Source organism: Cyanistes caeruleus, chromosome 23, assembly GCF_971803275.1.
Source record: "Cyanistes caeruleus chromosome 23, bCyaCae1.hap1.1, whole genome shotgun sequence".
Classification (NCBI taxonomy): Eukaryota; Metazoa; Chordata; class Aves; order Passeriformes; family Paridae; genus Cyanistes; species Cyanistes caeruleus.
The window spans coordinates 2938409-2952400 of NC_141723.1; the positions used below are offsets into that span (position 1 = coordinate 2938409).

The 13992-nt window shown below is 49.5% G+C and overlaps 1 protein-coding gene and 1 long non-coding RNA gene across 7 annotated transcripts in view; one reads left to right on the forward strand and one right to left on the reverse strand.

The window, feature by feature from the left end:
* The window catches only part of LOC111939343 (opioid-binding protein/cell adhesion molecule homolog), a 337984-nt gene that overhangs the window by 80330 nt on the left and 243662 nt on the right, over nt 1-13992 (reverse strand). The gene's annotated exons all lie outside the window — the stretch shown is intronic.
* Nucleotides 920-6618, forward strand: LOC147649472 (uncharacterized). Its single transcript, XR_015278856.1, has 2 exons — nt 920-1804; nt 2110-6618. It is a non-coding gene; the product is annotated as an uncharacterized LOC147649472 (long non-coding RNA).

Below are 13992 nucleotides of genomic sequence, written 5' to 3' on the forward strand. Positions count from 1 at the left end.
GACTTTTCTCCTCTCCTCTGGTGTAGGCATTGAGCTCTCCGAGGGGCAGGGTTCTGCTAAGCACAGCTCCTCGCTTTGCAAAGCCAGGCCTAAGCAGGAGAGAGGCCAGGAGCTCACACAGGGGCTCTGAAACACCTTCAGTGACAACTTCTTTTTCCTGGTGCTCAAAACTTTGGAAGCAAGTGCTGTGAGAGAAAATTGAAAAGAAAAAGAGGCAGCAGCGGGATAGGGTGGTTTTCATCTCTCCTTTCTATGAGAGCTCTTGTGAATTTGAGTGATGCATGTGAGGCAGCTGAATCAACGCTAAGCACAGGTATAAATAAGCTTCTGGGAACACAGGCTCAGGAGCTGAAGCTTGTTATTAATTTTTACAGCATGAGAGGCAGACAAGGAGAAGAGGCTTCGGGTCTTTCACTCCCTCTTGCACCCCTGGAAACAGGACTAGAGGGTGAAAAAAGAGGAAAAAGAGGGAATTTGCTGTGCTGAATTAGTTGAAAATGAGCACAGCTTTGGGACAGGGATGATCCTTCACCAGGAGGACTTTTCAGTCCAGCTCATGTCTAACTGGGCCCCCTGGACCACACCAGGAGCCAGGAGTGAGAGCAGCCACCAAAGTGAATCAGCTCTGGGGTTCAACCTGCATTACACAGGGCAGGCTCCTACACTCACAGAAACAGGACCCAAAACAACTACAAAAAGCAGCATTTACCACCTCAGAAACCAATTCCAAGATCCTAATAGAAAATGAAATTTGTATTTGTTAAAAACCACTTAGAAGCTTTGGAGCCTTCTCTTTATGCTCTTCTCAGAAACATGCTGTTAAGTAATTAGCAATTTGCCAGGTTTAAACAGTTACAGAAATCCTCCCTGAAAACACCAGAGGCAAATCACATCACTCCAGAAATGAGCTCTTTCCCCCAGAGCCCTCAGTAGTACCAACCACCTCATTCCAGAGAAGGAACAGGGCAGAGCCCACCCTTCTGCTGCCTCAAAGCACTCCCAGCACATGTGGGAACTCGAGAGCACGAGTGGGTTTAAGTTTGTTTTGTGCCACAGACATGTGGAGCTCTCCACCCTGGCACATTCCCATCCAACCCATCCCTGCTCTGGTGTGATCAGGGGCAAGAGGATTCTCAGCCCAGGAGCATCTCAGAGGCACCAAGTGCACCTTCCTTGCTGCCTTCCAGAGGGTCTACCAACACCCAGCTCCAAGCACTTCCCTACTCCACAGATGCCAGCAAAAGGATCCAGAGGAGATGAGATGGAGGAGGTGAAATTGGGGAATGAGCCAGCCCAGGCAGCCCACACATCAGTGCTGATGGCACCTCCAGCAGCACCTTACGGGATTATTTAGCACGGCTGATTGCACTCGCTTCCCTCTTCAGAAAGTTTCTCTTCATGGAGAAAAAAAAACAAGGAGCTGAATAGTTGGGGATGCTCGAGGCACTTAACTACACTTAGCAACCCCGAGCCTGCCAGAAACATCCTTGTGCAAGTGACGAATCCAGAATTAACTCCCAGCTCTTGGCGTGCTTGAAAAAAAAAGGAGAGAAGCAGGCAAAGCCCCTTCAATGGCAGCTCTTGATTCGGATTCAGCAGCGGTTCACACTCAGCTCTTATCCCACCAAACGCTGCCTGGATGGGGAACAGCATCTGACATGCTGGGCAGCACCTTCACCTGCCAAAACCTGCTGGAATTTTGGTGTGTTTGGTGAGCATCCTGGCCTGGGCTCCAGGTGCAAGCTGCTGGCTGGGCTTGCGGTACCTAATTCAAGAGGAATCACACAGCAGTGCAAAGATGCAGGTAAAGAATCAGCAGGTTAAATGTGTGTGGGAACATCTCTGGGTTGGGTTGGGTTGGGAAGGAGCTGCCCTGTGCCAGCTTCCTGGAAGGAGAGAGGAATCACCTGCTCCTCTGCCTCCTAAAGAATTAAGGGAGGCAATGAAAGAAAATGCCATTTCTCTGGCAATGCAACAAAAGGTCATTATTTTTTTATCTCTTTCCCAGGGAAGGGCATCACCAGTTTACATCATTAGAGCTGTTGGGATTGTCCTTACACCTAGCTGGATCTTTTTAAATTTTTATTTCCTTGGCTCATGCTCTTCCAGCCTGAACATGACCACAGCATCAGAATCCTTCCAGAGCCACTCCTACTCCTGCCACCCCGACTCAGAGGCAGAGCCCACAGCCAAAGCAAACAGCTCCAACATCTCTCCTCTGAACTGAACTCGGTGTTAATAATTTAAGGCTTTACGGGTCCTTTTGGTTGCGTGGTAAATTATTCACCGATTTCCCCTTGCTAACAGCACCCCCGCCCACGGCGCGCGCGGAGCAGGTGCACCCACACAAAGAGAGATGCTCTTTACAACTTTGGAGATGCTCTATCATGTCAAAGAGAAGGGATGAAAGGCAGAGGGAGGACGCCAGCCTCAAAATCACATCCCCCGCTATTGCTCTCGAATAGATAAACGCTCCAGGAGAGTTTTGCGGGGCATGTGATGATAGGAGACGTTTTTGTGATACACAGGTGTGAAAAAGGGAGACAGGCGGGAGAATAAAACCTGATAACACTTCACTCAGGCAGCGGCAGCAAAGGCAGGTGCTTTTTATTCCCCAGCTGCATGAACCAAGAGGAGCAGAAGGGAAGCGCGGAGCAGCCGAGCCAGCTCAGATCCCAGGCAGGATCTCACCCTGGATGTGAGAACCTCCCGCAGCGAGGCAGCTCTGTTCTTCCTCCACACAGGTATTGCACTCCCAGCAGCTCAGCTCCTGGGTTTCCAGACTGGGGTGTGCAATGCCTGCTCCTGACAGCCTCCCAAGGGCTCCCTGGAAGCAGCTGCCTTCATTTGCATCAGCAAACATGAATTGAAGTCTTTTGCAGATAGACTGAAAGTGGAAGATGGTCAGAGACAAGTTTGTTGTAGGAAATGTGGAAAAAAGCACACCTGATAGAGAAGGTGCTGCCTGATAAGCTGAGGGAAGCTCTGCCCCTTAAGCCCAGCCTGAGCTAAACTAGAGCAGTGCAGTACACAGGGAAATCCCACAGGATGTGAAAATTAGAGGGAATATTATTATTTTTAACTCCAAGATTAAGAGTAACAATTTTAGGGTTTATCTGGGATCCACCTATGCATGCATACACCTACACACGGGTGTATTTGTAGGAACCACTTCCCGAGACACCTGCACCTTTGTTTCCATATCACACCGTGTCCTTAATTTCTCTGTATTCAACACTTTCTTAATAATCAGCATCATTTGCCCTGATTTTGAACTCCTCAGGGTCCATTAATCTGTAGAGGCCTGTCTAAGGGAGGATTCCTGCTAACAGGGAAGTCTGGGGGCTCCTTCTGCTGCTCACATCCCACCAGGATGTCCTGGGAATGATCTGGGAAGGGCAGCAACAATGACAACACCAGGGTCTTTTCAGACATCCCTGGGGGACAGTGCATTGCTCCACTCCCAGTCCTGCAGCTGCCAGGAAAATATTCTCCAGCTCTGCTGTGAGGACAGTGCTCATGGGTGAGGTGGCACAAATAGGATTTATCTCCCCACACACTGGCAAGAAAAGCCTGTCCAAACTCAGCTGAGCACAGAGGTTTTGCCTCAGCCTGGGCTTGTGAGGGACACGACCTTTCTGAAAACTCTGGTTATTTATTTTGATAATCCTTTTGTTGGGATAAACGCTTTGCTCTTGCCACAGCCTCAAGGTCACGGGAGTTAATGAGGAGAGGAGAAAGGCCAAGTGAATGGGATCTGTCCTTTGCAACTGAAGGCATTAGTGAATGAGAGGTGAAATGAGGGGGCTGGACTCCTTCTCCTCTGTTTTTCACTTGAAAAAAGCCAACAACAGCAATACAGCTGCAAAATAAGTCTCTCTTTCTATCCCTTTCTTATTCTTTTAGTCCCATTACTGCCCTCATTGCTCTTCCCTAGGTGGTACCACCAGCTCCATGCTCCAACCTGTTCCTCACAAGCTACACCCTGATGGGAAGAGGTTCATATCCATGCCCTGGACCCTCACACAAACACCCCCAAGGCAGCCCGGTCCTGCCCCCTCCAAGGACCCCACACCCTTTTATAGACCCTAACACTGAGGTGGCCTTAGAGCAAAGCAAAGAGGTGGAGGGGAATCTGCCAACCCCTCCCTGCTTGGTTACAGCCATTTTGGTGCAGAGATCTGCAAGAAGAATATTAAGCTTGGTCTGAATGCAGCAGCCTCGCTCAAGATTTATGAAGGATGAAGGAAGGAAGATTCTGAGGCAAAGCATCATCTCAAAAATAACTGCCGAGTCCTAGCGGGTATAAAAGATCTGTCCATAAACCAGTTTGTCATCACCAGTCAATAAAAATTCAAGCAATGGGAGGAGGAGGAGGAGGAGGAGGAGGCGATAGCTGAGGTCCCTCTCCTGCCACGCTGCCCCCGAGTGATCCCAGCTGGGTCACCTGCACACACAGGTGTGCAAAGGACAGTCCATCCTCAGCCTGGCTCTGAGTGCATGTCCCCTGCCCCAGAGCCTGAAGGTGGGCACAGTTACACCCATTCAGTGCACAGAGCAGGGGTCTGATGGCCAGGCAGGACCAGAACAAGAGGAAACAGCTTCACATTCCAGCAGGGGAGGTGTAGGTTGGAAATTAGGAATGAGTTCTTCATGGGAAGGGTTTCAAGCACTGGCACAGGCTGCCCAGGGTTGTGGTGGGATTTAAAAGATGTGCAGGTATTGCCCCTGGGGACATGGGTTAGTGGTGGGGTTAGCAGCTCTGGGGAATGGTTGAACTTGATGATTTTAAAGGGCTTTTCCAACAGAAATGATTCTGTTCTTTAAGGGAGAAGGATGGAGTCACACCCACAAAACCCATCTGGGGCATGGTGTCAGAATATGCTGGTACCTCTCAGATGTCCCCGAGGACCCTGTTTCTCTCTGCCACCTACTGCTGACACTTCAGCCACATTCTAGACAGAGAGAGGAGGATCTGGTGCCAACTCAGGTGACCCATCTGGGGCAAAGCCTCCTGGCCACAAGCTGTATCCAGGCACAGCTGCCCAAGGCATCAAAGAGGCTCTTTGATGAGCTGCACCAAGCTGAAGGCAGCTGGCAAGCAGAGCAATCCATTGCTGTGATAAAATCTGTCTTTAAAGGAGCTTGGTGCCTTTTCTTTCTTTTCTGTGGGTTTTTTAACACTGCCTGATACAAAGGAAAACACCCCAGCTGGTGAAAGATGAAGGAAACTTCTCTCATCACCTTTCCCATCACAGGCAGCCCAGACACTCTGAGACACTTCTGCTACCTGCCAGCCCTGGGAACCTTCACATCTGATTTCCCTGATTTCGTTCAAAGACGGGACATCCCCGGGAGGCGACACCGGATCAGCCGCCAAAGGCTGACGGCAGCAGAAAGGGAAGCGCCAAAGCTGGGAAGGATCTGTCAGAGTTCTCCAGGCTCTCATCCAGCTGGGGTAGGCCTGTTGCTTTGCTATAATTCTCCAGTGCTCTATCAAGTCAAATTTTAAATAGCTCAGATGATGGAGAGGACTGTGGAGGCTTCAAGTTCTCTCCAACAGGAGGATTTCTTCCTCTGCAGGGTAATTTATTCCCTAAGGGAACATCTCATGCTAGCTTTTTCCACTTCAGCCTCTCCTCAGCTTCCAACCTGGTGGATCATGTCCTTCTACCCCATCCTGTAGTGTCTCTTGGCAAACTCCTTTGCCCATCAAGGCATGGGGACAACCCCAGTGCTACCAAGCCAGTCAGAGCCAGCACAGCCAGAGAAGCAGGAGCAGCACCAACACAGAGAGAAAAACCCCTTTCCTACCAATCCCATAAATTCAATTATTTGGGTGCTTCTCTGCTGGAACAAAAAGGAACATGCAGGGATATTGCTGAGGTTGATTTAGAGCCACCAAGAACCGTGTGTGACCAAGCACACCAGCCGTGTGTATCCTCTCTTCTTTTCCATCTCACCAGGTTTTTTATTCCCTGAACCTTCCGGCTGAAAACAAAAAAAAATAAAATTAAAAAGAAGCACCTCGCCATCCCTTCTCATTACTAATCATTCCCATCAGCCTCCCAGGAAGCACTCTGGGGCCACTTGACCATTAACAAGGCACTAAATGCAAGGCAGAGGAGGTTGTATTATTATCTAATAAGAGTGATAGATGATCTGAGCCAGTTGGGCACTCTGGCTCAGGTACTCGTGGCAGGTACTGGAGCTAATTTAAAATAATAATAATAATAATAACAACAATAATAATGGCAGCAGCAGCAGCAGCTGCCTTCATTTTCCAAGTCAATTGATTCCTCAGCAGGAATGCCATCTTGACAGATTTATTTTGATCAAATTGTCTAATTGAATACAGTTCTTGTTTCCCTTCACTTTGTGACCTTTCACGCCTGTGAAATAAATGCAATTTGGGGAATTATTCTTCAGCATCAAACTCAGCTCCTCCAGGGCTGGGGTGCCTGCCTTGTGTCACCAGTTTGCCAACAAAACACTATCAAAGGATGCCAATGCAAAGGAGGTGCCCAGGCTCGGGCGCTCTGCCAGTGTTTCATTTCCACTTTAAAAATGTTTCATAAAAAAATAACTATAGGAGGCTTGCAAGAAGCACAATCAAACGTCCTGGCTGTTTGGGCAGATTTTATTTTCTGCCTATTCAGGTCCCCAGTGTTTACTGTACCACAGCTCCTTTCCAGTTTAATGGAAGAAGATTTGCTCCCAGTCCCACGATGCTGTTGGAATAAGACGTACCAAGCCCTTCCTTTCATCCAGCAGAGACACAGGCTCCAACCCCCACCAGCCATTCATCCAACTCCACCTCCTCCCCAGGCCCTCCCAGCTCCCGCCTGGGATGCTCTGATGTGCCAGAGATACGAGACGATGCCTCCCATAAATTTCACAAGAACAAGTATCAAAGATTAAAAATAACTAAGCCACGTCCCTCACAGACAAACGCGCTGTCTGCGCGCCAAGAGAGGTCCTGGTGAGAAGAGTTGCAGTTGAATCTTTTATAATAATATCAATCAATATTAAAAATGAATGGCCTGCTCAATTTTTAAAGCATCTTAAATTAATCTTTAAACACAACTATTTTGCTTAAACCAAAGGCTTTTGGTAGCCTGAGAATGGTATTTCCATCTGCTCCCTCAGGCTCGTGCCAGGTAGCTAGAAGAGGCCTAATAAATAAGCAAATAATATACATCCAACACAATTCCCTTGAACCTCCAAAGGGGGAAACTGCAGAATTTACTATTAAATTTGTTATTGACTTAGCTGCAAAAAACATCTTTATTAGTGCATTATGATAGGCCCTATCGAGACTCTTAAACCTGCTAAATCCACTGGGTTTAGGCTGGATAATGGACCTGGTTGCTACCCCTGGAGATTGGGGTGGTGCAGGACCACAGAACCACTTCAACTGGAAAAGACCTCTCAGATTGAGTCCAACCTGTGACCAATCCCCACCCTCTCACCCAGCCCAGAGCTCTGAGTGCCACCTCCACTTCTTCCTTGAACACCTCCACGGATGGGGACCCCACCACCTCCCTGAGCAGCCCATTCCAATTTCACAACACTTGTGAAAAAATTCCTTCTGGTGTCCAATCTGAGCCTCCTCTGGAAAAGAGAGGAATGGGGGCACAGGAAGGCATGGGACTACAGTGAAGTTGGGTTGAACCCATCTGATCTCCTCCAACAAACACCTACATCTAAAACAAATCAAAATTTGGACATTACTCACATGCTCCATGGGCTGCCCCAGAATCTCAAGAGCTTTCCCAGCAAGGGAAAAGCCACTCAGGCAGCAAGCTTCCCAGTGCAAATGTTTTTAATATATTCAGGAGAATGTGGCATTTCTGATGGCAAGACTTCTGCCTCACTTGCCGTTTAATGTTAAGAGGCTTGTACAGTCAGCAGCGTTTAAAGAGTAATGACTGTTTTCATGGTAAATGCTCTGTTAAATAACCCAGGATTATTGTGTTGTGTTATTGCATATATAAAATGGCATTTCAAAAAAAATAATAATTGTTTTAGAGCTAATTGATGTTTTTAAGCGGCTCCGTGCGTGGAATTTTTATTTGGCGGAGGGTCGGGCTGCTGTCAAGAAGAGGCAATAAAGGCAGGGAGTCTTTGACCTGCCAAACTCACCCTGTCTGGGCTTTGTATGGTTCAGGTTGCTGCTTGTGGCTGAGCAACAGGAGAAGGTTCAAGCTCTCTGCTCTAAAATGTAAAATTTAGTTACAGGCAGGCACCTCTGTACCCCAAACCTGAGTGTCCAGCCACAGCTGGAGCATCCCTTGTCCACACATGGTCAGTGAGACACTGGAGATCCACTGTGCCAGCAGCACCTCTGCCTCCAGTCCTCAAATCTCCTTCTCTCAACCCCCCAGCTTCGGTGGGTTATCCATGTGGTGACACTTCAGAGGCACCCAAATCTCCCTGGGGGTGACACATCCCCCTCCCCTGTTCCCCAGTGTTATTTCTGCAGACAGCAAGGGAGAACCGCCCTAATGCTCAGGCTGATGAATCACTGGTGAGCAATCCTGCTGCCAGAGTTTAACTCTGATCATTCCAGAAGGGATTAGGATGGCTCAGCTCCTTCCCCACACCCACCTCCTGCAAGGGCATTGTCCTGGACACATCCTCAGCAAAGCCATCACCGACATTTCTCTCATCACACGGCGATTTTTGGCTCCTACCCTGCCCTGCTGAGCACAAACATTCAGTGACTGTATGGCTGCTGAGAGCCCAAACTCTGTTTGCACCTCTCGAGTCCATGGGTGCTTCAGTCCTCAATCCAAGGTGGGAAAGTGCTCCTGCCTCTCCATCCCAGAGCCTTTGAGCTCCTCTGACAGCAGCTGCCTTGCTGACCTGTCTGGAGACTGACAGGGCACTGGAGCAGTCAGAAGCACTGGCAGGTCCAGAAGTTTCAGAGAATCAGTGACTTTGGGGATGTGCAGTTAATTACGGAGCTCTCGGAGCTGCTGGAAGGGAGAGCAGGGAGAGCAGAGCCCTCAGTTAAAAACCTCGACCATCTCCTAAGATCCCTGAGTCCACACATGAGCCCTGTGCCAGCGCACTCAGATCACAGGGTGAGAGCAGGGGGTGACACACACCTCCCAGAGAGAGCTGGGGTGTCACTGAGTGTCATCCCTTGCAATCTGACAGTTCATTAACTCACAAGAGTCCCCAGCATCTCTCCTCTGCCTACCAGAGCACCACGAACCACCTCATAACAAACCAGAGACCCGTAGTGCAGAGGCCAAAAGTCACCAGCTCTGAATCATCACAGGGAAGGAGGGATGAAAGCCACCATCGTGCCCCAGACCCTCACAGCAGCAGGGAACGGGTAAAAGGAAGATGTTTAAATGAAGCACACGATGAGGTTTGCAGCCGGGCAGGGAGGAAAGCTCCACACTCCTCCAGCATGGGAAGGATGGCACAAAAATAATTGGGCTGAAAAATCTAAGGGAAGACTGCCCAGAGCAGGAGAGTTCAAAACCATGGTTTGAAGTTGCTCCTCATCTTCAGAAGCCACTCCCAGGCCTGTCTGTGCTGAGCCATCTGCTCACACCAGCCCTCAGGGTGGACCCTATGGACAGTCCCAGACCTGGCCAAACTCACCCATTACTGCCCTTTAATAAGAGTTGTCACCTTCTGCTACAGCTTTTCCCAGCCCCCAAAGACAAGTTTGATCTGATCTGGGAGACTGCATCTTGCCTTAGGAATCATGGAGAGGTGACAGGAGTCATCTCCTTTCTTAGCATCACCCCATGCTCTGCTCATGTCCCGTGATGCTACAGCAGCTGCACAGCCCAGGAGGTGCTGGTTAAATGCAGCTCTGTGTGCTCTAACAGTGCCAATAATATCGCTGGCTGCACACACAGACTCTATAAAACAAGATACAGACGTGAGAACCTGAGGCCAAAACAGTCTCAGAATCATTTTCTCCCAACCCCACCCTCTGCAAAAGCCAGAGAACCCTGTCCCTCAGACTGAACAACTCCTCAGTTCATTCTTTCCTTCTTCAGAGGGAGTTTTTGCCAGGTCCTGGGGCTCTGTCTGACCCCTCTCCCTCCCTTGGAGGCACCTGGATCCCAGAAGGACACTGCCCTAATGGGTTACATCTCATTACCGTGACTGCAATGTCAAACCACGTCTCCCTCTCCCTTCAGCATCTGTCTCCACGGTATCCAAGTGCCTCAGATGAGTAGAAAAGTCCCTTTGTGTGTTTTCCCAACCCTTGGCTGTACAAGTACCGTTTAATCAAGCTCAGTAATGAAGGCAGAAATGAGCCAGAACAGGCTGTGCTGCCACAGGCAGGATCAGCACAGACTTTGAATCAGAGGTGGGGGCTGACCCTGCTGCCCACAGGTGACAAAGGGGACAGGAGCAGCAATGGGGTCGGGCACCTCTGTGATGTTCCAAAGGATCCAAGCAGCCTCAAAGCTCCAAACAGCCCATGGGCATGTCAACTATTGCACAAGTGCACATGGTGGATCCCAAATCTGTCCCCACACATTAACTCTGTGGGATATTTCATTCTCAAGGTTCCCAGGCTCAAGTTTAACCCTCCATAAAAGCAACACTTACCTCAGGACCCCTAAAAGATATTTAGGGCACTCCAAAGCACAAAGTCTGTGCTTTGGAGTGTACTCCTGCCTAGCACTGCAAGGCCAGATGCTGCTGCCAGCTCCCAGGCTCACTTCTGAACATGGTGCCTGCTCTCCAGGCTTGGCTTTCTCCCTCTCTCCAGGATCCTCCTCGCATGGATGCTGTCACCATGTGCTTTAATTAGCACTTCCCTCCAGCCTGGCCAACTCCTGCTTCCAGCATTTGTAAAGATGACTTCCCCATCTGTAAATCAGGCATCAGAAGACATCTCTGCCTCCCACACCATCCCTGCCATGAGTTCTGCCCTGCTGAGCATCCATCGGATGCTTTGGGGGGAGTCACACACCTGATGGAAGGTGCTTGGGACACACAGATTTCCTAAAACCAACTCCTCTGGCCAGAGCTCTCTCCATGTCTGGTGTCACTCTGGCAACTCCCACCACTTGTTGCTTTTCCCCCTCTGCTCAAATCTGCCAGTCCTGGAAATGGGTTTACATGAAGATCTCACCTTGTACAGAGCTGAAGTGCATGTGTGGAGCTGTAGGAGCACAGTTAAAAGCTTGCAACCATGATCTGAGGTCATCTTAGAAAAGCCACAAAGCAAATAAAAGGCATTTCCAAACTTAGAATCCCAGAATGATTTGGCTTGGGAAGGGACCTTAAAGCTCATCGTGTTCCAAGCCCTGCCATGGGCAGGGTACCCTCCACTACCCCAAGTTGCTCAAATAATCTATAATTTAACTAATCAAAATATGTGGGTTTTGTTCATCCCCTCATGGTCTGGACTTTGCCCCTCCTCTTCAGAGTGATTAACCATTACTATCACTAATAGGGAATTACTATATCCCCCTAACCAAGAGGAAGGAGAAACACATTTGCAGCCTGTGCTGCACAGGTGCAAACGACTCCAAATAACTCTTGTTTCTAGGAAAAGCACATTCACGATCCTGCTGCTGACATAAAACTCCCTGCAAGCTGTTCTGGGCAGGGACTATCTCTGTGTTATACACTCAGTGCCTGTCCCAGCCTCCAGCCCTACTACAATATAAATAATGATAATCCCTCACTCAGCAATACAATGGAACACTTGCATGGTATTCAGAAATTATTTAAAATTCATACCTACATTGGGAAATTATTCAGTAAACTCTAATTACTTATCAAAAGCAACGATGATAGTTTTAAGGAGAAGGAGTGCCCATAAATACAGAGCCATAAATAAACTGCTCCTCGGTAGCACGAATTAATTTGTATTTAATTGCTAGAAATTGCTATCAATTACTAAACATTCCTTGCAGAATAGGCAAATTCTTTTAAGAACAATTTCAATTGCTAATTGACAGTCTTTTTTTTCTTTTTTTTTAATTTTTCCTCTTTCTCATCCCAGCTCCTGCCAAGTGCAGGAGTCCTCCCAGCCAGTGAGGTTCTGCACTTTTGGAGGGCAGAAAGAGACCTGTGAGGAGCCAAGGAACTGCTCAGGCTTCAGGAGGTTTTATCACCTGTAAAACCCTGAAGAGACAGGAAAACTGGTGCTGAGAAACATCCCTGCCACAGCAAGGAGAGTGATTCCTTGCAAGGGATTGAAAGGAAGGAAGTGAGAGCTGAAGTTACACATTCATCACACATCCAGGGAGAGAAACACCTCCCAGGGACTGTGTATCTCCCCTGAATGCCACAGCAAAGCCATGGCAGATGCTGAGGGATGCTCTCTGTGCTCCCCTGCTCCTCTGCAGAGCCAGACCCTGCCCTCAGTCAGAGGTAGGAAGGCTGCAGGAGGCTGCAGGAGGCTGCAGGAGGATGCAGGAGGATGCAGGAGGATGCAGGAGGCTGCAGGAGGATGCAGGGGGATGCAGGAGGATGCAGGAGGATGCAGGAGGCTGCAGGAGGCTGCAGGAGGATGCAGGGGGATGCAGGAGGATGCAGGAGGATGCAGGAGGATGCAGGGGGATGCAGGAGGATGCAGGGGGATGCAGGAGGCTGCAGGAGGCTGCAGGAGGATGCAGGGGGATGCAGGAGGATGCAGGAGGATGCAGGAGGATGCAGGGGGATGCAGGAGGATGCAGGGGGATGCAGGAGGATGCAGGGGGATGCAGGAGGATGCAGGAGGATGCAGGAGGATGCTCCTGCTCCTGCTCCTGCTGTGTGGCAGGACCGAGCTGAGCCACACGCCCAGCTGCCACTTCCCGCCTCTCCACGCTGAACAGCCCCGCTCTCGCTCCTGACTCATTTTCTGGTGTTTTCTGCTTTGCTGTTGGCATAACATCCCATCAGCACAGTTAATTACATCCACGCTGAGTGTGAAGGACAGGCTGAGTCTCGCAAGGAGCCGGCGGCTGTGCAATCCTTCCCGCTGCTCTCGCCAAACAGCTTCCGTGGATGCTGACAAACTGTGTGCCGTGTGCGAGACGGCAGCTCCCGAGGGAAATCCTCCCTGCAACACCAGGATTTGGAATGGCTCTCACCCCCACACCCCTCCAAATCCCCTCAGTGTCCCTGCTGTGAGCTCAGACTTGTGGCTGCCAGCATCTTGTGCTGGGGATGTCCCATTCCTGGGAGTTTCCAAGGCCAGGCTGGAACAAACTGGGACAGTGGAAGGTGTCCCTGCCCATGGGACAAGAAATGAGCTTTAAAGTCCCATCCAACCCAAACCATTCTGGAACTCTCTGATCCCCCTGACCCTCATTGCCCAAACACAGGCTACACAGACTCCCAAAAAAAGTTTGCTGGGAGCACAAATTGCAGAAGAAACATCTGCCCACGGCAGCTGATCTGCCCTCTGGCAGCAGAGAAAGCCCCAGCACAGAAAGCCCTGTTCCCACCCAAACCCACCCTGCTGGTGGAGGCACTGATACATCCGTGGGTGAGAGCAGGTTGGAAGCAGAGGAGGGTGCTGGGAAGAGCTGCTCATGTCTACTCAATTAAAGAGAGACCCAGGGTCTCCAGGACTGTCAATCCAACATGCAGGCACCGCTCCACCACCGTCCCCCCAGGAGCGGGCTGACAGTCACAGGGAGCCATGTGCCAGCCATGACAAGCAAAGCAAGTGACACACACATCTCCTGCTTACAATAACAGCCCTTCCGTGTCTAATCCATCATATTTGATGCAGATCTCTTACCCTGAAGTGTTGTCAATGAGGATTTAATTTAGTGCTAATTAGACAAATATTGCATGTTGAACAGCCATTGATTATTAAGAGACAGGGAGCGTGGCTCGGCTCAGCAGTGTGCACGGACACGCTGGATTATATCTGGGATGAGGCTGGTAAATGTCTTGCTGTTTCTAATCATCAGATAGTAATTAACGTCCAATAACTTGTAACTTGGTTTATCATTATAGATTTAGGAAGGCAGTAATAGTACTGTATGCTAATTAAATATC